The sequence below is a fragment of the Mus musculus genome, chromosome 2, assembly GCF_000001635.26.
Source record: "Mus musculus strain C57BL/6J chromosome 2, GRCm38.p6 C57BL/6J".
Taxonomy (NCBI): Eukaryota; Metazoa; Chordata; class Mammalia; order Rodentia; family Muridae; genus Mus; species Mus musculus.
In genome coordinates this window covers 136,135,167-136,162,389 of record NC_000068.7, presented here as the reverse complement: position 1 = coordinate 136,162,389, position 27,223 = coordinate 136,135,167, and the positions used below count along the sequence as shown (strand labels likewise).

At 40.7% G+C, this 27,223-nt stretch overlaps 1 protein-coding gene and 1 long non-coding RNA gene across 9 annotated transcripts in view; one reads left to right on the top strand and one right to left on the bottom strand.

Annotated features, from left to right (window-relative positions):
• Nucleotides 1–27,223, top strand: part of Pak7 (p21 (RAC1) activated kinase 7) — a 306,881-nt gene that overhangs the window by 225,579 nt on the left and 54,079 nt on the right. The window lies entirely within an intron of this gene.
• Nucleotides 3,659–25,379, bottom strand: Gm14218. The gene is made up of 4 exons (XR_003953909.1): nt 24,861–25,379; nt 22,182–22,299; nt 21,951–22,091; nt 3,659–4,270 (listed from the first exon to the last, which is right to left on the bottom strand). It is a non-coding gene; the product is annotated as a predicted gene 14218 (long non-coding RNA).

Here is a 27,223-nt window from a genome sequence, read left to right as displayed (position 1 = left end):
CATCTATGTGTCATTAGCTGGAAATTCCATATAAGCTGAAATATCATCAGGATAAACTTATTAGCTTCGACTCTACCCTCCAGGAAGTAGTGATATACTGAAAAAGAATCCTTCCAAATCCAAATTGCAAAAGCTATCCTTGGCCTACTCACACTTAGAACCTGAGAGATCTAATTTTATCTCTCTTTAAGCATCTTTTGAGAATTGAAACACTAAGATAGCAACTATAGGCTGTTTGGGGAGAACTGTCAGATCCTCAATTTTATCAATTTGTTGTGGATTCTTATGTAAATTGCCTACACTGTTGACCTGTACTATTGAGAAACTGTTTATTTCAAACATTTCCAAGCAGCATATCACAGTTCAACTCATCAAATGAGGCTACTGCTATTAAAGGGTTAATGAAAAAAAGGAAAGGAAAAAAAAATAAAAACTGTACCTGGGTAGGGCTGGTCTAAGTGTTGGCTCCTAACTCAGTAACCTCTAAGGGCTGATGCACTAGTTGATGCTCAATGGTTTTGAGCGATTGGACTCAACAGGAGCTCTGCATCTCTTTTTATTAACACTCATTTCTTAAAATGGTGGTAGTCTTTCCTTGGAAGATAATTCTGAACATTTTTAGAAATACTTTACTGAGGATTAGAAAGGTGTTCTAGAAGTCTCGTTTTAAGGAAATACATAGAAACCTCAACAAATAGGTAGAAAGACCTGTTGGCACTCTTTTCTTATCATGCCAATTCTTGGTCTACATATACGTGGAACTTTCCAGGCCCACTGGTTTGTGTGCATATCCTTGACAATGGTCCTACTTCCTTTTTTAAAGATGTGTGTGTGTGTGTGTGTGTGTGTGTGTGTGTTAAGTGCATGTGCTACTGTTCTTAGAAATCAGAAGAGGCAGTTGGCCCTTTAGAGATGAAATTAGAAGACACTGTGTACTGCCCAGCTTGGGTCCTCTCTGATAACAATACACACTGCTAAGCTATGTCTCCACCCCCTTTCCCTGCTTCTTATACCTGGGTTGTGTTAGCTCTCGATACCTATAGACCATGAATATGTTTACTGGGTTTCTGTAGTCTGTGTCTGCCATTCTTGGTCTTGAAGACAGAGTTTAAACACTATTTGTTTCTTTCTTAGTTCTGCACTGAAATAGACTTCTGACTGGATTTGCTCCTCCGAAATGGTCTGATAAAGAAACTTCTAATTTCTGGTGTTACATGTCTGCTGGGGATACCCATTATCTTCCCATTCCTGTCTCTACTTAAGTTTCCAACATTTTCTCTCTGTGTGGAAATGAGAATTGTGTTTGGAATTTGTCTTACTCAAGATGTATCACAGAATGCTAGAGTTTGCACTAGACTATGCTACCTCTCAAGTGAACTGCCCAGAGACCTTATTCAAATGCAGATATTTTAATTTAGTGGGTCTGGAGGAGCCTTTAGAGTGAGCCCCTAGCTAGTGCCATCCTGCTAGTCAACAAACCACTCTTCACAGGGATAGTTTAACTTATCCCAGAAGAAATGTAAGTAAAGCAGGATTTCAGACAGAAAATCTGGGTAAACCTGTGCTATCCGTGCCTCTTGGGGTGGGGTAAAGGGAGTTCAGTGCCGTGAAGGTGGACTAGCAGTATATCTGGCTTTTACTTCTCTCTCAGTTGTTCCATCAAAACCATGACAAGAAATTGCCAATATTCTGGAGAAGAGGGTGCAAAAATGACTCCTATCCAAGAAACATGGGGAAAGATGTTATTATTAAACAGTCCTTTAAAACACTTGGACTCTACTAGCTTACTGACTGAATGTGCTGCATGACATTGGACTCTGTGCCTGACTTTCCATCTGTAAAATGATTACAATGATGTCTGTGTTAGAAGCTCACAGGTGTACTATGAAAATGAAGTAATTAGATATTGATGGTATGCTTAGAATTGCATGCATATTGGTACCTAGACATCAACAATTAATAGAGGAGGAGGAGGAAGAAAAAAAAGAAGAAGAAGAAGGAAGAGGAGGAGGAGGAGGAGGAGGAGGAGGAGGAGGAGGAGGAGGAGGAGGAGGAGGAGGAGGAGGAGGAGGAGGAAAAATTATCTATGTTAGCCGTGTACTGCTCATGACAATCATTTCAAACTTGAATGTGGAAAAGTTGCTTTCTTCATCACTGTGACAAAACACCTGGTTAAGGGCAACTTAAGAGAGAAAGGGTCTGGAAGAATGTGGATCATGTGGCAAGAGGCATGACACTGGGAATAGTTTCAGGAAGCCATGACATTGGGAGTGGATTGGGTTAAGGTGCTCACCAGGAAGGGAAGGGAAATGCTGATGCTAAGACAATGTTCTCCTGGTTTTTCTGTTACTCTGCATGGGACCCCAGCCCATCAGATGATACAATCCACTTTCAGGGTTGGACTTCCTCCCCACCCTAAATCTCTCTTGACACCCTCACAGCTATGCCTCACCCTTAGGTCCTTCTTCACCCAATCAAACTGACCATTGAAATTAAGCATCTTGAAGGCTACGGGCATTGCCACAGTTTCTGTAAGTTCGGAGTCTAAGTGTGGCTTAAGGGGCTTCTCTGCTCAGTGTCTCACAATGTTGTAATCCGTGAGATAACCAGGCTGCATTCACATCTGGAGGCATAATGGGCGGAACCTACTTCCAAATATATTGAGGTTGTTGGTAGAAGTATTTTCTAATTTTCTCTTACGTTTGCTTCTTATGTCCACCATGAGAATAAAAGCTAGTTGGTCTAGAGGGAGGGAGCGGGGAGAACAAAATTATATAGTTAAAAGCCCAGCTCCATTAAAATATAATGCGTGATAACCAGAGAAGCAGCAAAAAGCACACTGTGGAAGTAACAGGCTGTCATCTTTGTCATAGTAAATTTATGGCAAATAAATTGTTGGCCAGCCTGGGATGTTGCCCACAAAAACTAGTAAGTGGAAATCAGCATGGAAGGATCAATGAAAGAGCTGGCCTCTACGCTTCTCATATCCTCACATATACAACATGCAGTTATTCCAAGCCAATAATCCCAAAGTCTCAGCCCATCTTCTCAAAGTCCAAATTCCCCATTAAGTTGGAATTTGGTGCCAATGGACTATATAGGTATGGTTTATTGAATATGGCTTCTGGTTACAGTTCTCCATTGGTGGACATGTGAAACTAGAGTTATCTGCCCCACCCCGCCCCTGCCCCCCCAATTTCCCAATATACCATGGTAAAGGAAGCAGAGTCGGCATAAACACTCTGACTCACTATGAGAAAGTAGCAAGAATGAAGAGAGTTGGGGGGACAGAAAGTTTTAAAGGGGTCCATTTGTCAATGTCCATCCTCAAGTCTCACCAGGAATATATTAAATTTTCCTTGATTAAAATATATGGCAAGGAAATGATCTTCTGGGGCTCCAGCAGTACGCACTTAAATTTCCTTCCTCCATTCTTGTAAAGCTTAGCAAATAATTGTCACCAAAGTCGTCTTATCTGTCTGCTTTACACTGGCCATCATCACATTTGGAAAGGCTAAGAGCCTGCTCTGCCTCACACTCTCTGTCCCTTTCATGTCAAGCTGGCAGCGTTTCTGTTGAAACTCTTCTCTTAAGAGCTTTGGAGACTTTATGGACACCACTGTTGAACAGTTATGCATTCAGTCTTTCCTCTGGGGTGTGTTGTCCTGAGAGTGAGTCTCGCAGTTTTAGCATCTTGGCTCTCAATTGGAGAGCATCAGAATGTTTGAGGCCATTGGATTCTGATTCCTTTCTAAAATTTTTTGAAAGAAAAAAATCCTTCCTTCAGTGCAGGTCTCTTTTAGCAGAAAGAAGAAATCAGTGGGTCCTTCAACATTTTCTTTGAAATCTCTTTAATAATACTGCTGCATATATCTCATATAAGCTCTGTCTTCCACAAAACTTCAGGAAACAGTTTCACTCACCATTATGAAACGGAAGTCCTCATTCCAGCAATGTGCTTCCAAGCCCCCATCAGGAGCATCCCCATAGTTCAGTTTCAGCTAAGTGTCTGGTTCTAGTAATTTAGGGGTTCTCTATTCTCTATTTCTGTTCCTCAAAATTGCTCCATGTTTCTTCCACTGTCTGGTTACAATTCTTGCCACATTATCAGATTAAACTATGTCCTTCTTCAAAGAGGAAAAAAAAGCGTTGCCTGGTGGTTCCCAACTATGTTCCCAGTAGGATTGCTGAGTTTGAAGCAAACGTGAAAATCACAGAGCAGAGGTGTCTGCCTCTTCCATGTTATATGGTGGGTGGGCCACATTAGGATCTGGTGATTCACAAGGGGGAAAAAAACATTAATGAGGAAGACAAACAGGAAAGGGAGGCCATCTGGGAGGGAGGGAAGGAGGGAGGGGATGGAGGATGGAAGGGAGGGAGAGAGGGAGGGAGGGAGGGAGGGAGGGAGGGAGGGAGGGAGGGAGGGAGGGAGGGAGGGAGGGAAGGAAGGAGAGAAGCAGGCAGGCATGCAGGCAGGTGGGGAAATGTCATTTAATTCTTGAGTGCAAAGCTGGATTTTTTTTTTTTTGATGCTGTTTGTAGCCTTAGTTCTTAGGCCTATTTCTAGCCCCACCTGGCAGCTCCAGACACTAATTAGCCCAATCAGCTGGTCACACCTGCAGCCTCAACGGCTATGGTTCTCCAAATCCTATGATCTTCATAGTTTTGTCAGAGATTTGGTTTTATGAACAAAGAGCCTAAAACAAGAAAGTGCTTTTTTTTTTTTTAATTATCAGTGATGCCTCACATTTTCAAGTTAACAAATAAAAACAAAGGCCAGCAATTGGAAGGCCTTACAAGTTAACAACAACAACAACAACAACTAGACAGAAATTTTAATTATGAGAGAGTTTGGGTGTGAGGAAGGGTAAAGAAAAATAAAAACAATTCCAGCTTTTTAAAAAGTGTGATTGGGTCAGTGCCTACAAAATCCTGGGCTGAACACTGTCCTCTACACCATTGAATAGCAGGAATCAGCAAGGGGAGACACTGTTGCCTGCATCATGGATGGAAGGAAGGCTTGTATTATAAGCAGCAGTTCAGATGGCAGCAACACAGTTAAGGGACCCTTGGTAGATTATCGTTTCCCCAAATTTAGACTAGATCCACCCACTTGGTCAGGTGATTAGGGGAATCAAGCCAAAAGGTTGGGGGAGGTGTGAAGTACATAAACATTTCAGGCATGCTGCTTGACACTCAACTGGTGCAACGTAAGTTGTGACCCTTGCTAAGATATGACTTGGGGCATGCCAGTGATGGAGTCTGATAACTAGCAGAAGATAATATTTTTATAAGATTGGACAAAGGTTAAATTTCCTGATATGCTTTTTCTATGTTTTGTTTATCTCTATAGCAAACAAAAAACAAAAACAAAAACAAAAACAAAAAACAACACCTCTATTTCTGGCAAATTCCAAGAGAGGGATGTTCGAGTCTTTCCTGGGACATTTTGTTCTCTGATTCTGAGCTTTTTGTGCAGCCCTGGGACTTGCCCTGACCAGTTGTCCTGACATCATCTAGAGTGGAATTCCTAAGGCACAAAGCACATGCGCCGTTCCAATCAGCTGGGGCTGGCAATCGCATGTGCCTGCCGTGCTTTATGTTATCTCTAATATCTCAGGCCTTTCTCAGATTTCACATGTGTATCCTTAACTGTGGGATTCCCTCATTCTGTAGATTGACAATTTCACCAACTCTCCACCTCTGTTGCAAGAATTCTTGCCTTTGTAAGATACTGCTCCATGCATTTAGCTGTAGATGCCCCCTGCTCTGATATGTCTATCTCCCACGCTGGTTTCCTTTTGTCCCTTTAGTGTTATCTAAAGACATGTTCTTCCTTCTGATCAGGCCTTGAGCTCAGCCTATAAGCAGCATATGGTTGTTTGTAATGTCATTTCATTTTGGCTCAACCTGTCATTTATTGTAAGAAGCCAGTAAATTTATACTTAGTATCATGACTCAGCTACTTGACTTTACATCTTCTCCATTACTTAATTGCTTGTGTGGTTATGTCCCCTTCTGCTTCCTACTCTTGCTTACCTGACCAGCTGTTTGTCATGTCTACCCTTTCCTGTTACTTTCACGGTCCATTCTCTGATTCACTAATGCATGTTCACCTTTCCTGCCCTTTTTCTAGATATCTCCTTCCTTGTTTATATTTTATAAACAAACTCCCAATTCCCCAAGTAATATATTCGGTATCCTCCACTAAACATTGTATTTTTCTCCCTATTCCCCAGTCCAATAAGAAGAAACAATCTTTAAACCCTTCAGCCATCCCTCCTCTTCCCCCTGCCTACCCTGCAGCCAAGACTTTGGAAAAAAAAATTTTATTAGGTATTTATTTCATTTACATTTCCAATGTTATCCCAAAAGTCCCCAACACGCTCCCCCGCCCACTCCCCTACCCACCCACTCCCACTTCTTGGCCCTGGCTTTCCCCTGTACTGAGGCATATAAAGTTTGCACAACCAATGGGCCTCTCTTTCCACTGATGGCTGACTAGGCCATCTTCTGATACAAATGCAGCTAGAGACATGAGCTCCTGGGGGGGGGGGGCGGTGGGTATTGGTTAGTTCATATTGTTGTTCCACCTATAGGGTTGCAGATCCCATTAGCTTTTTGGTTACTTTCTCTAGCTCCTCCATTGGGCGCCCTGTGATCCATCCAATAGCTGACTGTGAGCATTCACTTCTGTGTTTGCTAGGCCCCTGTATAGTCTCACAAGAGACAGCTATATCTGGGTCCTTTCAGCAAAATCTTGCTAGTGTATGCAATGGTGTCAGCATTTGGAAGCTGATTATGGGATGGATCCCCGGATATGGCAGTTTCTAGATGGTCCATCCTTTCATCTCAGCTCCAAACTTTGTCTCTGTAACTCCTTCCATGGGTGTTTTGTTCCCAATTCTAAGAAGGGGCAAAGTGTCCACACTTTGGTCTTCGTTCTTCTTGACTTTCCTGTGTTTTGCAAATTGTATCTTATATCTTGGGTATTCTATCTGGACTAATATCCACTTATCAGTGAGTACACGGTGGAATCACCATGCCTGACCTAAAGCTGTACTACGGAGCTATTGTGATAAAAACTGCATGGTACTGGTATAGCGCCAGACAAGTAGACCAATGGAATAGAATTGAAGACCCAGAAATGAACCCACACACCTATGGTCACTTGGTCTTTGACAAGGGAGCAAAAACCATACAGTGGAAAAAAGACAGCATTTTCAACAAATGGTGCTGGCACAACTGGTGGTGATCATGTAGAAGAATTCGAATTGATCCATTCCTATCTCCTTGTACTAAGGTCAAATCTAAGTGGATTAAGGAACTCCACATAAAACCAGAGAGACTGAAACTTATAGAGGAGAAAGTAGGGAAAACCCTTGAAGATACGGGTACAGGGGAAAAATTCCTGAATAGAACAGCAATGGCTTGTGCTGTAAGATCGAGAATCGACAAATGGGACCTCATAAAATTGCAAAGCTTCTGCAAGGCAAAAGACACTGTCAATAAGACAAAAAGGCCACCAACAGATTGGGAAAGGATCTTTACCTATCCTAAATCAGATAGGGGACTAATATCCAATATATATAAAGAACTCAAGAAGGTGGAATCCAGAAAATCAAATAACCCCATTAAAAATGGGGCTCAGAGCTAAACAAAGAAGTCTCACCTGAGGAATACCGAATGGCAGAGAAGCACCTGAAAAAACATTCAACATTCTTAATCATCAGGGAAATGCAAATCAAAACAACCCTGAGATTCCACCTCACACCAGTCAGAATGGCTAAGTTCAAAAATTCAGGTAACAGCAGATGCTGGCGAAGATGTGGAGAAAGAGGAACACTCCTCCATTGTTGGTGGGATTGCAAGCTTGTACAACCACTCTGGAAATCAGTCTGGCGGTTCCTCAGAAAATTGGACATAGTAGTACCGGAGGATCCCGCAATACCTCTCCTGGGCATATATCCAGAAGATGTTCCAATTGGTAAGAAGGACACATGCCCCACTATGTTCATAGTGGCCTTATTTATAATAGGCAGAAGCTGGAAAGAACCCAGATGCCCCTCAACAGAGGAATGGATACAAAAAAATGTGATACATTTACACAATGGAGTACTACTCAGCTATTAAAAAGAATGAATTTACAAAATTTCTAGGCAAATGGATGGACCTGGAGGGCATCATTCTGAGTGAGGTAACCCAATCACAAAAGGACTTTGGAAAAATTTATAATGTTCTAACACCTTCAACTCCTTGTTTAGATAAAATAATTGTATAACAATTCAACTAAACTAGCATTATAAGCTCTGCACTCCATCTTAAGAATGGTTAATGAAGACAGAAAGATTGAGAGAGACAAACAGAGGAAGGAATACACAGACAGGGGGCATACCAGGCATTCTCCTTAGCAGTCATTCTTCGTTTGCTTTATCTCATCCTGAAGTCATTGTCCTAGATCAGTGTTCCCCAACAGAACCCATCTGTGTTGTCCAATAAGCCACTCTTAGACACATGGAACTCTGGGACACATAAGAAACTCTGGAAAGGAAATGACAACTGAAGCACCGGATATTCCGTTTCTGTAATGATTTAAAACTAAATAGTCATGGTGCCCATATTAAACAACACAGATCCAGATAGTTTGCTATTTGGAGTCTTGACTAGCATAATCTCTAAATTTTGGATTTCAAAGCATTCAAATTTTATAAATTTAGATTAGGTATTATGCTCAGGCAGGAAAGCCTGTGTAAATATTCCAAGATCTGAAAATTTTCTGACATCAGAAATACCTGACTGGCACATTTCAGATATGAGATACTCCAGCATGATGGGCCTGGCAGCACATATTTGTAATCCCAGCTAATCAGGAAATGGAAGCAGGAGGGTCACCTAGGGTTACAGAGAGAGTGCAATAAAAACAGAAGGGGCTGGAGGTGTCGTTCTGTGGTAGAATACTTGCCTAGCATGTGAATAGTCCTGGGTTTAGTCCGGGGTGCAGACAAGAGAAACACACACAGAGAGATTCTCTCAAATTTATTCTCCTAATGGCAGAGGCAGGGGTGAGAACTTTTATGAGTGTGCTCCCCCATAGAAAGTCCTCAACAGAAACCACGGCAGGGTGAAGGAGGCAAAATACAGTGGACTATGTTTAAGAGTAGATGAGTATGTGGTTGATCCCTCAACCAGCTTCTATGTGTGAGTTGTGCCAAGGACATTGTCACATCTTAAGACAGCAAGTCTGTCCTTATATTCCAACTTGTTTATCAACCATTGCCTGAAGCCACTTAGCAGAAGGATCCCTTCCCAGGCTGTCTGAGGATTAGAGTCCGCTTTCCATAACCAAAACGGTGGCCACATATTTTCAATGACCCCAACAAAGCTCGTATAGGAATTGAATCCACTTTGAGGGAATGCTATTGAGACTCTCCTAGCAAGAAGATCACTAACAGTTTCATCTGGGGGAGGAGAGAGAGAGAGAGAGAGAGAGAGAGAGAGAGAGAGAGAGAGAGAGAGAGGGGAAGACAGGGGGAAGGGAAGGGAGAGGGACAGGGAGAGGGAGAGAAACTTCAAATATACCATGCTTGGCATTTCACTATATCAACAGAAAACTGTCCAAGACAATGAGACAATGGCCAGGAGCTGTGGCCCACAAAGACTCAACCAGTAGGAAAAGGGAGTGGAAATCTGCCAGCAGTGTTCCCTGCAGGACTCCACGTCATTAAAGCTTCAAGGTTTTAGATAACAGTACCATTAATATTTTCTGACTTCTTCCTTTCCTGGAAGTAGGTAAGAAAGAGTTCCTATTCTTAGAGAGGGGTGTAGAACAGAGCAGAGTGGAGACAAAGACAGTTTCTTCCAGTCTAGTCTCATCGTGTAGGTGTTCCATTGTGTAGGTGTGCCATTGTGTAGGTGTGCCATTGTGTAGGTGTTCCATTGTATAGGTGTGCCATTGTGTAGGTGTGCCATTGTGTAGGTGTGCCATTGTGTAGGTGTTCCATTGTGTAGGTGTGCCATTGTGTAGGTGTGCCATTGTGTTGTTTAGATAATAGCCCACTGACATCCTTATTTCCTGAACGTATGGAAGAAATATGGGACATATGGAAAATAAGGAATTTTTCCAGGCTATGTGGTTCTTTTAAGCTTGTTTGGCTGTTTTGTTTTTATTTCTGGTGTTTCAAGATCATTCCTGTCCTGAATTCAATAAAGTTTTTAAGGTACACACTCAAGTTCTCAGCACAGAGAATTTAATATCAATTATTTCTGAAATCATGTTCCCACCCACTCACCAGTTCTTCCCTTCTCTGCACCTCTGTCTTGTCTATGCAGGCACTCCCATCCTTTGTGGGTTTTTGTTTTGTTTTGTTTTGTTTTGTTTTGTTTTGTTTTGCTTTGCTTTTGCAGATTCTGAACTATCTTTTTTAGTTCTCAGGTTCTAAGTCTCATCCCAGCCTACTCTTCATCCTTCCTCCTAAACTATCCCCCAAAGTGCCCAGGTCCCAGCTCTCTTCACACTGACCAATCATCAGAGAGGCTCTGGCTGCTTTTTGTACAAAGCTGTTGTGTGACTCTCATGTTCCAATCTTTGGAGAGTACAGGTTTAATTTGTCCCTAGGCCTTTGTTTATTCTCTCTCTTGCTAGTTTCATTTAGTTGGGATAAAACATATACAGCACAGATACATTTCCATCAGCAATGAACTTTTTATCATCTGCTCATAACACACAAATGGATATGGGGTTAGCAGTGCAAGCTAAAGCTGTGTAAACATGCTCTATTTGCACAGTGGGAATCGCCTAGCGATTCTCACACTGCTACTAATGCTTAAGTCTATCTCTTTTCTCCATCTGAGATGTGGTTGTCCCACTGTGAGAGGGTGACAGACTGGAATCCATGCCTAGGAAGTAGTGGGCTAACAAAGACAGACAGCTTGTTGCCCCTTGAGACACAAAGGAAGCTCCGTTCCTGCTACTATCCCTGAGCATCAAGGACAAAGACACTTTTCAGTCTTGTCTTAGCTCTGTACAGACAGAAAAACAATGATGCCTGAATCCGTTTCACAGGTCTTCATGTTGCTCTCAAAGAAGCTTATCTATGCGGATCTTTGCACAAATGGAGCACAGACAGGTTCCCAGACTTATCTGTGCTCAGATGTCTCTCAAGCCAGACCTTACCAATGTCTAACTCTCCAGGGCCTAGGAGGCCATTTGATCTTGATCAAGAGAGGTAGTTCTGACTGAACATGAAGAAGTGCACCATGCTTGACTTATAATGATCCCAGAATCCTTTCTGCCTTCAACAGCCTTTCTGGAGAGGCTTGAATTCAAATTTCCATTTTTGTATTTCAGGTCACGTTGTTTCGACACACGGCTGCTGTGTCCTGAGATCAGCGCTACGTGCTAGGGACACAGCAGTGAATGAGTCAGATGTGAGCTCTTCCTTACTGAACCATTCATCCCAGAGGGGAAGGGCTCAAGGGAGTGATCACAATTACACATACAGAGTACGGAGAGGAGAAAGGGAAGTAGCAAGGATGGAAATAGCCTGCTCCATCCTCATCCTCTCTACCCACCTCCTGCCACGTTATTCAAACTCTGAAGGCATCACTTTTATCTTGGGACACTGTCTAATGGGTGCTTCAGAGGGAAGGTGACCACAAGGATAAATAATCCAGAACTTAGGCAGTTTCATGAATGGCTGAGAACAGTGGTGATCTGTCAAAGACTCAGGAGTAGAAAGTTATGTAGGACAGCTGTCTTCTAATGCTGAAAGACTTCCCCTTGGGAGCAAACTTCAGCACCATCTAGAAATCCCCTGTGAGTTCAAACAACAAGAGCCAAGTAGAGAAATCACAGAGATTCGGCGTCATGCTCACCAGAGCAGAGTTGGATACAGTGTGTGCTTTCTAGTATCTACCCAAGAATGCAGAGAGCACCAGCCATCAGGAACAACCAAGTACTGGCCCAGCTGCTCACATCAGAATCAACACAGCAAACAGGGAGGGAGAAGAAGTCAAGAAGAGAGAGGAGTCGACAAAGTTTTCAAGATTTGGTGTCAGAGAGGATGAGCCACTCGTAAGGAAGCTGGCTAGAACAAGGCCGGGGCTTAGCAACTATCAGCTGTCTCCTCCAACTGAAAACAAAAGAGAGTGATCGGATCCCTTTTCGGTTTTTCTTTCCCAAATCCTAGATGGTACTTAACATTCCTAGGCTTGAACATCACCATGCTTTTGTGCGGTTTGTTTGTCTGTTTGTTTGTTTTTACTCTAAAGCTCTTTGCTTCTATTTGCTCTAGTCCATTAAATACTAGAGCAACACCCAGGAACAGACTATGAGAGGACACACCTTCCATCTTCTGAATCTCCTCTTGGAACCCCCGCCCTGAAACACTGCTATGTTCACTCTCTAAGTTTCCCTTTAACCAGCTGGTTATTCTACTTACGGACCTTGCTGTCAGGCAACAGGCACTCCATAAATAATGTCTGAACTAAAGTCCGGAGCCAGGGTACCTTGCTATACGTTCACCTCAGCAATAACACTGGGTAGAGGTTCTTAGCAGAGAAAGGCACAAGCCACATAAAGTAGAGTCATGCATTTCAATTTGATTAACAATTTTAGCACAATAACATTAGAGAGGTGTCCTCTGACCTATCGAGTTCCTAAATGTTGTGAATTCCTTAAACTATGCCGCCCTCTTCTGGTGTAAGTGTCCCATTACAAGCCTACTCATCTGTTTGTAAATTCAGTTTAGATAATCTCTTCTTGTATATTCAATCTTTTCTCCTATTGCATTTCTACAACTTAAGGATATAGATTTAACATTTAAACATCCCTTTAATGCTTGATAATACAACTTTTATTTATTTATTTATTTTTCCTTTTTTTGTTTTCCATAGTTTAGTATTAATAATAATCATGGTCATGCTGACATTTTGAATGCTTGGATTCCTGTATTGTCTCTAAAACTGAATAATTTTCTTGGCTTTCAGTTAAGGGCAAGTGTTCCTGTTTCTGATGCACATTGAAAAGCTCGCAGGGAATAATAAAGTTATAAGCAGGAATAATCGCTTAACACAGTTTTCCCGGGTCTCATCCTCAGCTCTGTGTCTATGAAAATCTCTGTGCTCAAAGGCATCAAAGGAAACTGAGATGCCATCTAGTGCTTGGGAAAGAAAAGGTGCTCAACTCTGTTCGTTGCAGGCTAGATTTCTCAAACCTATGCAAAGGTGCCACCTAGTGGCCGAGAACAGCATCACAGCTTTGCACCTAGCTGCTTTGGGAAGCGGGGTGACATTGTTAGCACCTGTATGCTGTCATTTGGGGTATGGATACATTGTGGCTTTAATTTGTCAATGCTTCCACTTACAAATTAAGAGGAATTTGCATTTTAATTAGCAAAACTGATCCCATACTGAGATAAACAAATGTTATCCTCTCAACTCTGAGTAATTAGACAGCTTTCCCTTCTGAGTTATAATTTAACCTTTTCCACACTCTGTTGTGCCTCTCAGCCCTTTTGTTCCTGAATCACACATAAATTAAATTTCCTGTAAGAAAGTCTGTTTTGGAAAAAATCACATGTAGATGCTGTGACAGATATTCTGACAGAACCCCCAGTTAACAGCCTCTATCTAGTGCCTGCCACCATGATAGTGAACATCTGGAATATACAGTCACTTATTGTGACCACAGACTCAACCAACCGCTAATTTCACAGGCAACTTCCCAGAAGATGTTCTTGCCAAATTCCTGGCCTCCACAATACGGAACAAAAACACCTGTGGCTTTGCAGTGGTGGTGACTAGAGCATCCGTTCTTAGTCTCCTGCTTACTCCTCCAGCAAGGGGGCAACTCCACAAAATGTGATACAGTGGCCTAATGCAGTCATCTTTCTTGGTAGAGAGAAAAAAATGCCTTAATATAGTTTGCTGGTGGTGGATTGGTTTATTTGCGTTTCGGTTTTTTGTTTGTTTTGTTTTGTTTTGTTTTGTTTCGTTTTTGTAGACCAATTTCTGGATCAGAGAAAATTTAGAAGGTACAGAGGATCCACAGATACTACCACCCCCAGCCCCAAACATGCACAGCCTCTCAATGCCAAAAGCCTCACCAGACTGATGCAGTCTTGTGACTGAGGGACTCTCACTGATGCAAGAACACCAGCCACCGTCCACAGGTGACACTGAGGGAATGCTCTTGGCATGCACATTGCACATGACTGCCAACAGAGACTTAAATCTACGGTTGGGTGGCATGGGGCAGTGTTACTGCCCTGAGCATCCCTGTGCTCCAGCTACCCATGCCTTCCTCCTGTTAATCCTGGAAATCATGAGTCTTTTTACTCTCTGCATAGCTTTACCTTTTACAAATTGTTATAGGTTTGCTCTCTCTCTATCACATATGATAATGATTCTCTACCTTCCTGATGCTGCAGCCCTTTAACACAGTCCCTCATGTTGGGGTGACCCCAACCATAAAGTTATTTCATTGCAACTTCAAAACTAATTTTGACACTGTTATGAATTGTAACATAAATATCTGATATGCAGAACGTCTGATATGCGACCCCCAAAGGGGTCACAACCCACAGGTTGAGAACTGTTGTTTATAATCTACTATATATTCACCTAAGTACATGGATTTTTTGCTGGAATTTTGATCTGAATTAAGCTACATCTGTAGATCAAGTTGAAGTAAGAACATTATGTCATCTGATCCATGATCATGGAATATTTATTTGTTTACTCAATTCCTTTTTATATTTTCGTTAACATTTTGTACTTTGGAGCACACAGATCTTGTCTGTGTTTGTTAGATTTATACCTGTAAATTGCAATGAAGATGCTAATCAGAATGGTATTTTTTTTTTAATTCTGAGCTTCACTTATCCATCAATGATACACAGGAACCAACTGATGTTTTATATAAGAAATAATGCGATTTCTTTATTCACTTTAGTCTGTTTAATATTTCCTTTCTATTAATTTTTGGTTGCCATACAGAGTACTAGGTCTGATCATGACATCTTCTTACATAGGCCCTTATGCTTTCTTCTGGTTCACCCTCTTCCCTTTCTGTCCTCCCCCCCCCCCCCCCGTTGTTTCTTCTGTTCTACCAGGCTCCTCTTCTTCCCTCATCAGTCCTCCCTGTTTTCCTATTGCATGTATACCATCCCTCCCTCATTTCCCACTTCCTTTGAGGTCTCTTCCTCTTCTCTCATTACCCCCGTTCTGGGCTTTTGATGTATAAATAAACTTATATAATCACACATAACATACATACCTATCCCCACGCTGCAAAAAGTTTATTATTATATAGTTTAGAATTGTAAACTCTGACTCTTTTTAACTACTTGTCATTGCAGAATTTGGTTAATACTTTCTAATTTTGTACATAACTGATCATGCCCTCTTATTTTAAAAAAAAAAAAGAACATCATTCATTCTTTCTTCCGATCTGTAGCCTTCCTCAGCCTTGTTCTATAAAGTCTTATCAACTGTAACTTCTAGTACAATCTTGAAAGGAATGGTGAGACAGATCACTGTTTCCTTCTATTTTGCCACATCAGAGAAGCTTCTGGAACCAAATGCAGAATCAGTGATCGATTCTTACAACCGCTCTTCATCTAGTCCGGGAAGTTCTCTTCAATTTCTTTACTGTTGATGTGATCATGAGACTTTCCTCTGTAGCCTGTTGTATGAACAGCAGTGTGATGTGGGATTGTTATTGCATAGCCAGGATAAATCTTACCGCTTTGTGGTGTATTGTTATGTTTTAGATTGCTAAATTTGTTTTCAAATGAGGATATTTAGAGCTGTGTTCATGAGACAGGTTTATCTATAGATTAATTTTCTTGTGATAGAGAGTGCTGTGTTAGCCTTAAATTTTGGTAGAAGTCACCACTGAACTCAATTGTGTGTGTGTGTGTGAATGTGTGTGTGTGTGTGTGTGTGTGTGTTCTTATACATGTGATCCAGAGGTAGATACAAGTATCTTTGAGTTTGTTGAAATCCACAGCATGTGCAATGACAGGAGCAGCCCCTAGTAGAGTGTGTAGGCTGCACCTGATAACACAGGTTCATCAGCCCCCAAACTCCACCAGTCTGGTAGGCACCTGACTGATAGTGCAGGAGGCAGCTCATGTGTGGGGACACAGGACATTTCTTTACCTTTTAGATTTGCTGTGAAGACAAAATTGCTATACAAAAATAAACTACACTAAAGAGTATTACCCCCACACACACACCAAAAAGATGACTGATCGCATTTGGCTAGTAAGCCATAATTTGTTCAGTCTCAGCTTAGATCAGGTGTTTGTTGAAGGAATAAATGAAAGAATAGAAATATATGTTCTAAAAGAAATATATGTTCTAGATGTATGCACCATGTGGAGATGAGCAATCGAAGATAGATGTCTTCCTCGATTACTTGTCCCCTTACTTTTTGACGCAGGGTCTCTCACTGAACAGAAGCCCACCACTGCTGTAGTTACAGCCGAATACCCTATGCTCTGGTTTCCCATGGGTTCAGAGATCTGATCTCAGCTCTCCCTGCTTGCAGGACAGGTGCTTTTCCAACAGATCTGTCTCCCACCTTTCAAAAATTTTAATGGCTGTGCTATCTGTATTGATGTTCCTTCTTTCATTTCTGACAGTGGTAGTGTGAGTCCTCTCTCTTTCTTGGTTATCCAAGCTAGATGTTTAGCAATTTCATTTATGTTTTCAAAGAATAAGACTTTGGTTTTCTTGGGGCTTTTTTTCTACTGATTTTCTGTTTCCAGTTTCATTGATATATGCTCTAATTTTTATCTGTTTGTCTTCTTCGACCTTCTCCTTCTTTTATTTTATTGGATTTAATTTGCATGACTTTGATTGTTTATTTGTTTGTTTGTTTTGCAGTACTGAAAGGTAGAATAGTATGTAGTGACTTGATTTTTCTCTCTTCTCTCTAGTATGTGTAAGGCACTGACTTTGCTGCATCCCACACGCCCTGATGTTATACTTTCAGTTTAATTAACTTAAAACATTTTTAAATTGTTCTTGAGAATTCCTTTTGATTTGTGTGTTACTTGGAATTGTACTGTTTAATACCTGTTTATCTGGGGGAAACTTTCCAGTTATCTTTCTGGTATTGATTTCTTGTTTATTCTAGAATGAAAACATTGTATTATTTTTGTAATTTTAAATATTTTTAGGTATGTTTTGTGACCCAGAGTTATTTGGTGAATGCTCTTGGAGAGCTTAAGAAGAAAATGTACTCTTGTGTTTAATGAAGTAGTTAAATAAATGGACATTTTATCCAGTGATTAAAGTTGCCTTTCAATGACTCCTGCCTGCTGAATTTTCCTAGTGTATTAGGGATTCTGAAGGTTTCAACTCTAAGAGTGAATTCATCTCTTTCTCCCCATAGTTGTATCAGTTTTTGCTTCTTGTATTTTGCAACTCTATTTTTAGGCTCATCTCTGTTGGGGATTGGTTCTTTCTGTTTGTTTGTTTGTTTGTTTGGAGGATTTTTGTTCTTTGGCTTTTTTTGTTTGTTGGTTGGTTGATTGGTTGGTTGTTTATGTGTTCACTTGGAACATTGACTTCCTTTATCATCATTTGATAATCTATCTATTACAATTTTTCTCACTTAAAAGTCTGTGCTGTCTGAAATCATTATAGCAACTCCTCCTAGTTTCTTTTGATGGATGTTAGATGCCTTGCCCCATCCATTTACTTTTAATCCGCAAAGCCTTGTATTTTAAGTGGCTTTTTCTAGACCAGTGGCTGTCAACTCTCATAATGCTGTGACTCTTTAATATAGTTCTTCATATTGTAGTGATCTCTTGCTAGAACCTATGTAAAATATAAAGGCCTAGATAAAATTAAGATGCAGGTAAAATGCTAAAGTCTAGGTAACTGTTACTTGGATGGCCTGCCATTGTAAGGAAACTTTCTCATATGATTTTGCTACTACTAGGAAACTTTCTCATGCCAAGATTGATTGCATAATCTGTTATGATCTGTGCCCTTAGAAACCAGTCACAAATAGAAGTCAATATAACTGTTTTGCATGGTTACCCACAATAAGATTGGACCAGAACCAACCTCCCAGCAGAACTCCCTGCACCTATATATAAGTTTTTATGGCTTAAGCTGCCCGTCGGATGGACCCCAACATACAAGAAGTCTTGAATCTGGACTGCAGCTCTGGTCAACCCGTCCTGAAACATATGCTCAATAAACAATCCCTGTGCCTGGGGTAGGTGTTTGTTTTGTGAGGCAAATCCTGAACTCCCAGACCCAAACCATAAAATTATTTTATTGCTACTTCATAACTATAATTTTGATACTGTTATGAATCTTAGTATCTAATATGCAGAATATCTGATATGTGACCTCCCAAAGGGTCATAACTGTAATTTTGACAGTTATTAATCCAATATTAATATCTGGTATATGACCTCTCTCAAGGGGTCACAAGCACAGGTTGATAACCACTGCTCTAGACAATAGATTTTGGGGGTATTAATCTTTTATCCATTTTGATGATCTCTATGTTTTACAGGATATGTTTTGTAGAGATACACTTGACCAATAATACTTAAAAGTAGCCACTGATACAAATGGGTATGTGTTTACCATATAAGTTTCTATCTGTTGCTCATTATTTTGTTTCTTTTTCTCTTTAACATATTTTTTAATTGGTTGTTTTTGTTGAAGCTCATCCTCAGCTTGATAGGGGGTCCTAAAAGGGGTGTTTGGGATTAGCAGATGATACAAACGGACAGCTCTATGTTCTGCTCAAGACAGCTCTCTGCTGAGCGTTCTCTCTTACAGACCAAAGCACAGTTTGTTATTATGCATAAGCTGCTTCCTTAAGAATTGCATATCAGTTTGGTCATTTACACCAGGATCCCTTTTTATTAACCTATGAATCAGCATTTTATGACCTTAGCCCCAAAACTCTAAAGACAGCCACATGGCCTAAACTGCCAAGTTCTGCAGCTTGCTGGAACTGGGACAGGGCCCCATTGTTCTATTACATTATCATCAGCTTTCTGTTTTCCAACTCCTTCTCTGTCTAAGCTTGGCTGACCTGGAACTTGTTCTGTACACAGACCTTGAACTCAGAGTTCTTCGTGGCTCTGTCTCCTGAATGCTGGGATTAAAGGTGTGTACCACCATGCCTGGGCCTAAACTGTTTATGGCCACTATTCCTCAAGATCCAGATCAAAAGCCTGTGTCTTCCAGCCTCAAGATGTGGATCATAAGTGTGCCCTCCATTTCTGGATTGTAGTCCATTCCAGATTAAAAGTTCAAACTCTCCCTTGTTCAACATCAAACCCAACAATAAGCTTAGCTGGGTAGGATTTTGCCCTGAGATCATCACTCCCTAGATATCTTTATCTCCTTTAATATCTTTCTGACAAAGCTGGCTCATGTGTGCAGCTGCCTCCGTTCTTTCAGTTTGGTGAAGCCCCTCATACGGTTCATACTGCATGTGTGTACTTTGTATAGTTAAGAAATCTTGCACGGAACAATTTTTACACTGATTTATATTTTCTTGATTTCATGTTTTTGGGGTTTTTTTTCATACCCTTAAGGGTTGTCCTGAAGGTCACAGCATTATTATTTTGCTGAGGAACACCAGGCACATTCTTGCTGCCTATAATCGTGTTGTTTCTGATTATCATGGAGTCATTAATCTTGGCAGGGACAACATTACCAAAAGAGGAACATAAAGTAAAATGATTATTCAGAGAAACCGTACACCTACAGCAACCATCAGCACTTGAGAAAACCCATCATTGTTCCTAAATATTTCATCCATGTTTTACATCAATGTTTTTCTCTGTGTTTTCTGGGTTGAAATGTTGCTGTTGAGATCATTTGAAACCCAGAGATTCTTCAGCTCTCTACCCTACCAATGAGCCCATTAAAGGGATTCTTCATTTCTTTGGGATTAATTTTAATCCCAATCATTTTTTTCTTATCATTTTCTTCTCTGGCTTATTTTGCTCATTTGCTCTTACATGGTGTCTACTTTCTTCATCACAGTTTTTGGTATATTAATCATAGCTACTTAAAATTCCTAGTCTCATCATCCCAACATCTGTGCCACATCTGGGCTTGATGTTTTCTCTGTCTCATCAAAATGTATTTTTATTTATTTTATTTTATTTTATTTTATTTTATTTTATTTTATTTGCCTTTTGGTGTAATGGATAGTAGGTGCCAGGAATTGTGTAAATATGGTTTTGATGATATGGAGGTCTAATGTGGAGAGACTGCAATGGTTCTCTAGTCCTGGGATTCGATCCTAGACTTTCATCAAAGCTGTTCCCTGCTGTGTAAAGCCTCAGATTTACTACTTTCATTTTTACTCTAGTTAGGTCAGGTGGGACAGGATGGCTAGAAGAAATCAGAGCTGGTATTTTTTTTTCTCCTGAAAGATTAGTTGTGTACAGAGAAAAAAAAACTCCAGTAGTTCAGGATCTGGTCCAGTAAATTCTTTAGAGGAAATACGTCCTAAAAAGAGAAGGGTGTGGGATGTCTTAAATGGCTCCTTTCACCTTACCCCTTGCAGAAATAAGAATGAATTAGTCTGTTAGCAGTGATGGAGACCTAAACCTGATTAATTCCTGGAGGTAAGACTTAGAATTAAGTGGAAACACTCTATTTACTCAAGACTGGGCACTCCTGGAGATTTGAGCCCTGAGATTAGGATTGGCCTATTTATCAATCATACTCTACAGGTACTCCCCACAGAGGATCTGCACACGGAACTTCACTACTGGTTCTATATGCCATTCTGTCTGTCCAGTTTAGGAAAGGCCATTTTCCCTGTTGCATTATTTATTTGAAACCACAATGAATTTGCTCAGCTCAGAATGTCACTTCTCCCTACAAGTCATAACTTCTAAACCTTTGGTATGCAAAGTCAAAAAAAAAAATTCCTGCCTATTTTTCTAATAGAATTTGATTACAGCACAGTGGCCCTCACTCATTATGAATTTTCTGTCAGTTTCTGAAATGCTGTGTTAGCATCTTTGACTAGTTGCCACAGTCTGTCTGGCCCACAGAAACTTAAATATCAGCTCTTGGAACTCTCACAGAAAATGATGACTGTTCTAGACAACAAGAATGTATTCATTAATATGTCAAATAAAAACGTTTTTCTTATCTATGGTGTTTATACACTAGTAATATATTACATTATACACAATATATCATATTCTAATATAAAAGGTGACATATTTCAGTTGTAATAAGTGTCAGAAGGAAACAAAAAGCAAAGAAGGGGCAGACAGAGTCTAGAGAGTGTCGAGGAACATCAGAAGAATTTCAGCAGAGCTGTGAATGAGGAGCCTGACTAGAGGTGACAGGGCTTGTACTGTCTGGGCAGACAAGAGAAGCTCTGTGTCCATGCCAAGTCCCTGTTCAGTTGACCCATCCCACTGGACTATTTTCTGTTAAGGACCAATCGCCCTGTGGACAGAATCACATTGCTTGAAGAACTTAGAGAACACACACACACACAATGTTTTAGGACAGGCTCCCCTAGGCAGATAAGACTGTAAATCAGGTACAAAGGACTCATGAAGGAAGTACTCCAGCAAGATCAAGCAAGGGCAACAGGAGGGAAGGCAGGAAGAGGTTGCTGAGAAGGCTGGCACAGCTTCAAGCCAATTCTCTATGTCAACTGTTTGATGGGGCACTATAGAAATGAACCATTCTTCAAGTTAATATTCTCCTTTGGAGAAAGGGATGAGGTCTCTGTTGCAAAGCTATGCATAGATGCCTTTTCCGCACTTAACAGACACCAGGCTCCTGCAGTCATTGGGCAGGGCCATACTCACTCAAGGAGAGGAAGAATAAATTGACAGGTGTTATTGACTCTCTGCTTATGCAAGCAAAGTGACTCTGGAGCAAAAGGAGAGTTTCTCACAGGTGGGTTACTTGGTCCATACCTGCTTCTTCAACAAAATGCCCGAAACTGAGTAATTTATAAACAACAGAAGTGCATTTGTCACAGTTCTGGAGACAGGGAAGTGCAAGATCAAGGTGATAGGTCTGGTGTCTAGAAGTGTTGGTCTCATGTGTATGAAGAGCTAGAAAAGGAAATGGAGTCTGATTAGTTCTCATTACCCTTTGTATAAGGTTATCTCTGAAAGCTCGCCCCACCCCAATGTTGTCCTAACCTTGGAGTTCAAGTTACTACACATGAACTTTTGAAGAGACTCAAGCATTCAAACCAGAGTTTGATCATAGCTCAGTGCAGTTTGTCACTTTCAGGTGCAGTTTGTGAAACCTAAGAATCTGGGGAGGAAAGGGCAGGTCAGAGAGTTAATTCGTCCAAGTAAATTCAGGTAAGTAGTCCGTGGACTCTGTTACATACACCAGTGAGGAAATTCTATATGATATCATCAGTGTGTCAGCATCTTATATTTAATCACTTAAGCAGCAGCCATGTGGTATTCACTAAACACTTATATTATTGTAAAACAGGAAGTCTATAATTCTAGCTCACATCTGTAATCCTGGGATTCAGGAAGCTGAAGAAAGAGGAACAGCTGTTCAAGGCTAGCTTGGGCTACATGAGACCTCGTTTCATTTGAGAAGGAAAAAGAGGAATGTTGCAAGATTACCCTGTCCCAAGAAAGACCTGGCCAGGTCTTCCCTGAGCCAGCAGTGTTGTTTGAAAATTCCAGAGAAACTTAGCACAGATAACTTGTGGCCTAGGACTATTCACTCTCATCTCCAAGTAGAATGTAGCAGAGTTGTTCTGTAGTAATCTGATTACCTGAAAGGCACTGGTTTAAAAAGAAAATTTCTATTAAGCACTTGCAGCTGCTTTAATTTATACTCACACCAGGGGGCAGCCTTGAGTGTTTTTGAAATCTGCAATTCTCACAAAACAGTGGTTGGCTTAATTGAACACACACACACACACACACACACACACACACACACACACACACACACACACACATGTTACCTCTAGGGAAAATTAGCATTTGGCATTTGGCATTTCACTTCCACTGTGACTAGCTGATTACCAGCCTTCTGTCTGATGGATTTTGCAGTATTACCTGTCCATCTGCCCCGTCTGTGTTTCTCTACTCCACTTGGGACATTCTGGGATCCATTTGAATTTTAAACAGGAAAATATACTACCTGCTTTAAAGAGCCACCAACCAATAAATGGGTCAGTTTTTAAATTCCTAGAACATTTTTAAAGGCTATTATTTAATATATTGTCTTGCTAGTATAAAATCTTGCAGGATATCCTGTCCAGTGGTCAATATAGGATGGCTATATGTCCCTGCCTCTGATATCTTTGGGTGGCTAAGGATTAGCATCCAAGTTCCCAGCCTGTTCTTTTCATGGGCTCTTCAGTGCCACATGGTCTTCACTGTTGACATATGCCCCACAGAAAAAAAAGAGCGGTTTACCTCTGCTCCTGTTTAAGTCAAACAGGGACACCCTGGATGCCCATCCATTAGGAGAAAAGCTTCAGAGAGTGCTAGGGACTCCAGCTGTGGGCAATGAATTCATTTAACTCACCACTACAGCTCACACTCCACAGGAAGGCCAGTAGGAACATCTAAATCAGAGTGGCTGTAGAGAAGCTAAGTCAGGTCACTCCTCATTGCTAGAGGACCAACAAGATCACAGTCCTACCCTCATTCCAATGTCATCTGATCACCCCTACCAAGTGACATAAAGCCACAATGTCTCACTGCCAAGCCACATTCTTCTTTCATCTGGTGGAATCTACACTTTCCCAGGCATGGGTACCACTTGGTGAAGAGCCATCACTTATTCACTGGCTTTATTCTTCACCACTGAGTATTACTCATTGCTTGCACCTCCTGTCTCCCATTCTTATTTTCATTTGCAGTGATATCAGGAAAAGGAGCTGCTACTGGGCAGCTTGATTTATTAAGATTGTCAGCCCCAATCTCCCACTGATACTAGAACATGATGGAAGGGAGCTGCAGAGGAAACAAATTTAATGTAAGGGACTCAAACAGCATTTTCGACAGCTTCCTAAACATATATTCATCTTAGAATCACCCTCCAGATCTCATGTCTCACTTGAGATATGTGCACACTGGACACACACTTCTCTTTTAAAAACACTCAGCCAGGTTGTGCAAAAAAAAGATATTTGGTGGTTAAAATGTTCGTGCTCTAATTTCAAAAATGAGATGGAAAATCAAAAAGAAGACATTATTAGAACTCATGAAGCTTGGACCATGTTATCACAGCTAACGACAGCTACAATTTCCCTTCTGTCTGAATCCACTGTGGAAAGCAACTCTACCTCCTGTTCTTGGAATGATCTGCTTGATGTAGATATTGGCTAAAATAGCCATGGAATCTCCTTTTCATTTCCTAATTCAGATAATATTAAAGTCAATCAAGGGTGGTAAGCACCATGTTAGAACCCCTGGTTCTGAATCTGCTGAGAATGAGCTGCCAGCCTGATGATGATCCATCACCTCTAAATAGTATAGAGTGTTTCCCATCTCTTATATTGACTGTTTCTTTTTCCCCCCAAACGTCACATATTAATTGTCCCCTATGTGATGTTATTTGGAGTTGGCACCTTTGATAAGTCATGAGAGCCTTTCAGTCATTAACAAGACCCCAGAGGGCTTCCTCAGCTCTTCCACTGCCTGAGTCTCCAAGACAGCTGTCATTGAGGCAAAGAATGGGTCCTCCCCGGCACTGGAAATACTACTTTGTCATCATAAGTGTGAGGAACCAGTTTCTGTAGTTTAAAAGCCGCCCATTCTATGGTACTACATGAAAAGGGCCAACATGGACTAAAAGATATTACAAAACAAAGCATCTGTGCTTTTGCAACTTACCACCATCAAAATAAGAACAGTAACAGTGAACCTTCCTGTCCTGTACATCTCAGGGCCTGTCTCGGTTAGTTATGTTTGTTAACTTGACACAACCTACAGTCATGTGGAAGGAGTAAGCTTCAAGCAAAGAATTGCTTCAATCAGGTTGACCAGAAGGTATGTCTGCAGAATTGTCTTGAGTCAGTCTTAACTGACATTATTAAAACTCATGAAGCTTGGACCATGTCATCACAGCTAAAGACAGCTATAATTTCCCTTCTGTCTGAATCCACTGTGGGAAGCATCTCTAACTCCTGTTCCTTGAATGATCTGCCTATTCTAGATAGTAGCTAAAATAGTTATGGAATCTAGTTTTCATTTCTTGATTCAAATAATCTTAAAATTTCAATCAAGGGTGGTAGGCAGTAGGCACCATGTAAGAACCCCTGGTCCTGAGTCTGTTGAGAATGAGCTGCCAGCCTGATGATCCATCATCACAGTGGCAGCGCCAAGCCTCTGCACGTGGTGCTGGGTTGTATAAGAAAGGTTGCTAAGTGAGTTGCAAATAGAATCTATCCATGCTTTGAGTTCTTGCCATGAATTCCTTCAATGATGGATTCTAGTCTTGAAGTATAAGCCAGATAAACTCTTTCCTCCTCAAATTGCTTTCTGTTGGGGTATTTTATCACAGCCACAGAATGGAAGTGGAGTGGGACCAAGGGTAAAGATTCAGTGGGAAGTCGCCTGCTGTGTTCAGTTGTCCTTCTCTTTGGGCTTAATGAGTCTGGAACTGTTCCTTGCCTTCCTGTGTCTGTTCTGACCTTGGAGATTCTGAACAATATAGGCGAAAAGTTTTATGGAATGGTCCTCAATTAAGCTTTGTCTGAATCTTCCTTATAACTGAGTTCTGCAAAAAAAAAAAAAAAAAACAAAACAAAACAACAACAACAAAAAAAAACCATTAGCAACAATGTCTTATTAGCAAAATAAAACTAAGTCTTTTCCTTGTCCTTAAGATGGTGTATATATTTATTTTAGGAAGCTTCTACAGCAGCAGCTCTTGATATAACTTTGTTGAATGTTCCTTGGTGTTATTTATTCCTCCTCATAGTCCCTACTCTAACCTTTTCTCCCATCCCCATGTGATCCACTAGTTCCCTTTAAGCCTTTATACCATCGAGTTCTGTCTCTCCTCCACTGGGGTCACCGCAAGGACCCTTTCTAACTTCCTCTAAGGATATTCCAAATGAAACACATAGATGAATATTCCAAGCTAATGTCCATAAAGGAAGGAAAGGAAATACACATTTGTCTTTGTAGATTTTGGCTCTTAAATTCTTCACTTCAAAAATATCAGTGAAGAAAAGAAGTTGCATTTAATATTAGGATTTGGCTTTTTAATGAATTGATTTGTTTTTTGTTTAAGATATTGGAATTCTTGGGGGGAGGGTTATTTGTTTGTTTTGTTTTGTTTTGTTGTTTGTCTGATTTTTTTTGTCCAAGATACAGATAAAGGAAATTAAATTTTGTTGTCTATGTGTCTTAGTCTGTGCAGATAGAGGACCTGGAAATAGTTAAAAGTCAATGTTCTTGTTTTTAGATAGATAGATAGATAGATAGATAGATAGATAGATAGAGATAGATAGATAGATAGATAGATAGATAGATAGATATAGATATCCATACATGAATGCATGCATATATACATACATGAGAAAGAGAGAGGTATATAACCTGTCTTAGTTACTTTTCTATTGTTATGAAGAGACAACATGGCCAAGGAAACTTTTCTTTAAAGAGTTTATTTGGGTTTCTTGTTCCAGAGGGTGTGTCTATGACCATCATGGAGAGGAACATGGCAGCAGGTAGACATGATGCCATAGTTTTAACTGAGACCTTACTTCTGGTCCATAAGCATGATGCAGAGAGAAAACAAACTGAAATGATATGCATGTTGGAATCCTCAAAGCCCATCCCCAATTCTTCCAACAAGGCCACACATCCTGATCTTTCCCAAGCAGTTCCACCAACTAGGGGCCAAATATCTGTGTGTATGACCCCATGAAAGCCATTCTCATTCAAACTGCCATACTGCCTAGCATATTCTTGCAATGAAAATGTACTGTATCAGGAATCACAATATTATAACTTCCTCCCCTCCATTAGATTCCTACCTCATACTCACACCCATTCTCAGTTGCCCCAAGAGTAACCATTATCCGACAGAGATCTTGTCAATCTTTTAATTTTATTTTATTGGAACGATAAAGTAACTGCTCTGTTATATTAGCATTATGATGATGAGTTTAATCTTTATTCAAATAGATGTCATTTTTTCACAGTTATGGTACCTCCTAGGCTACTATCTAGATTTTTATTATTTT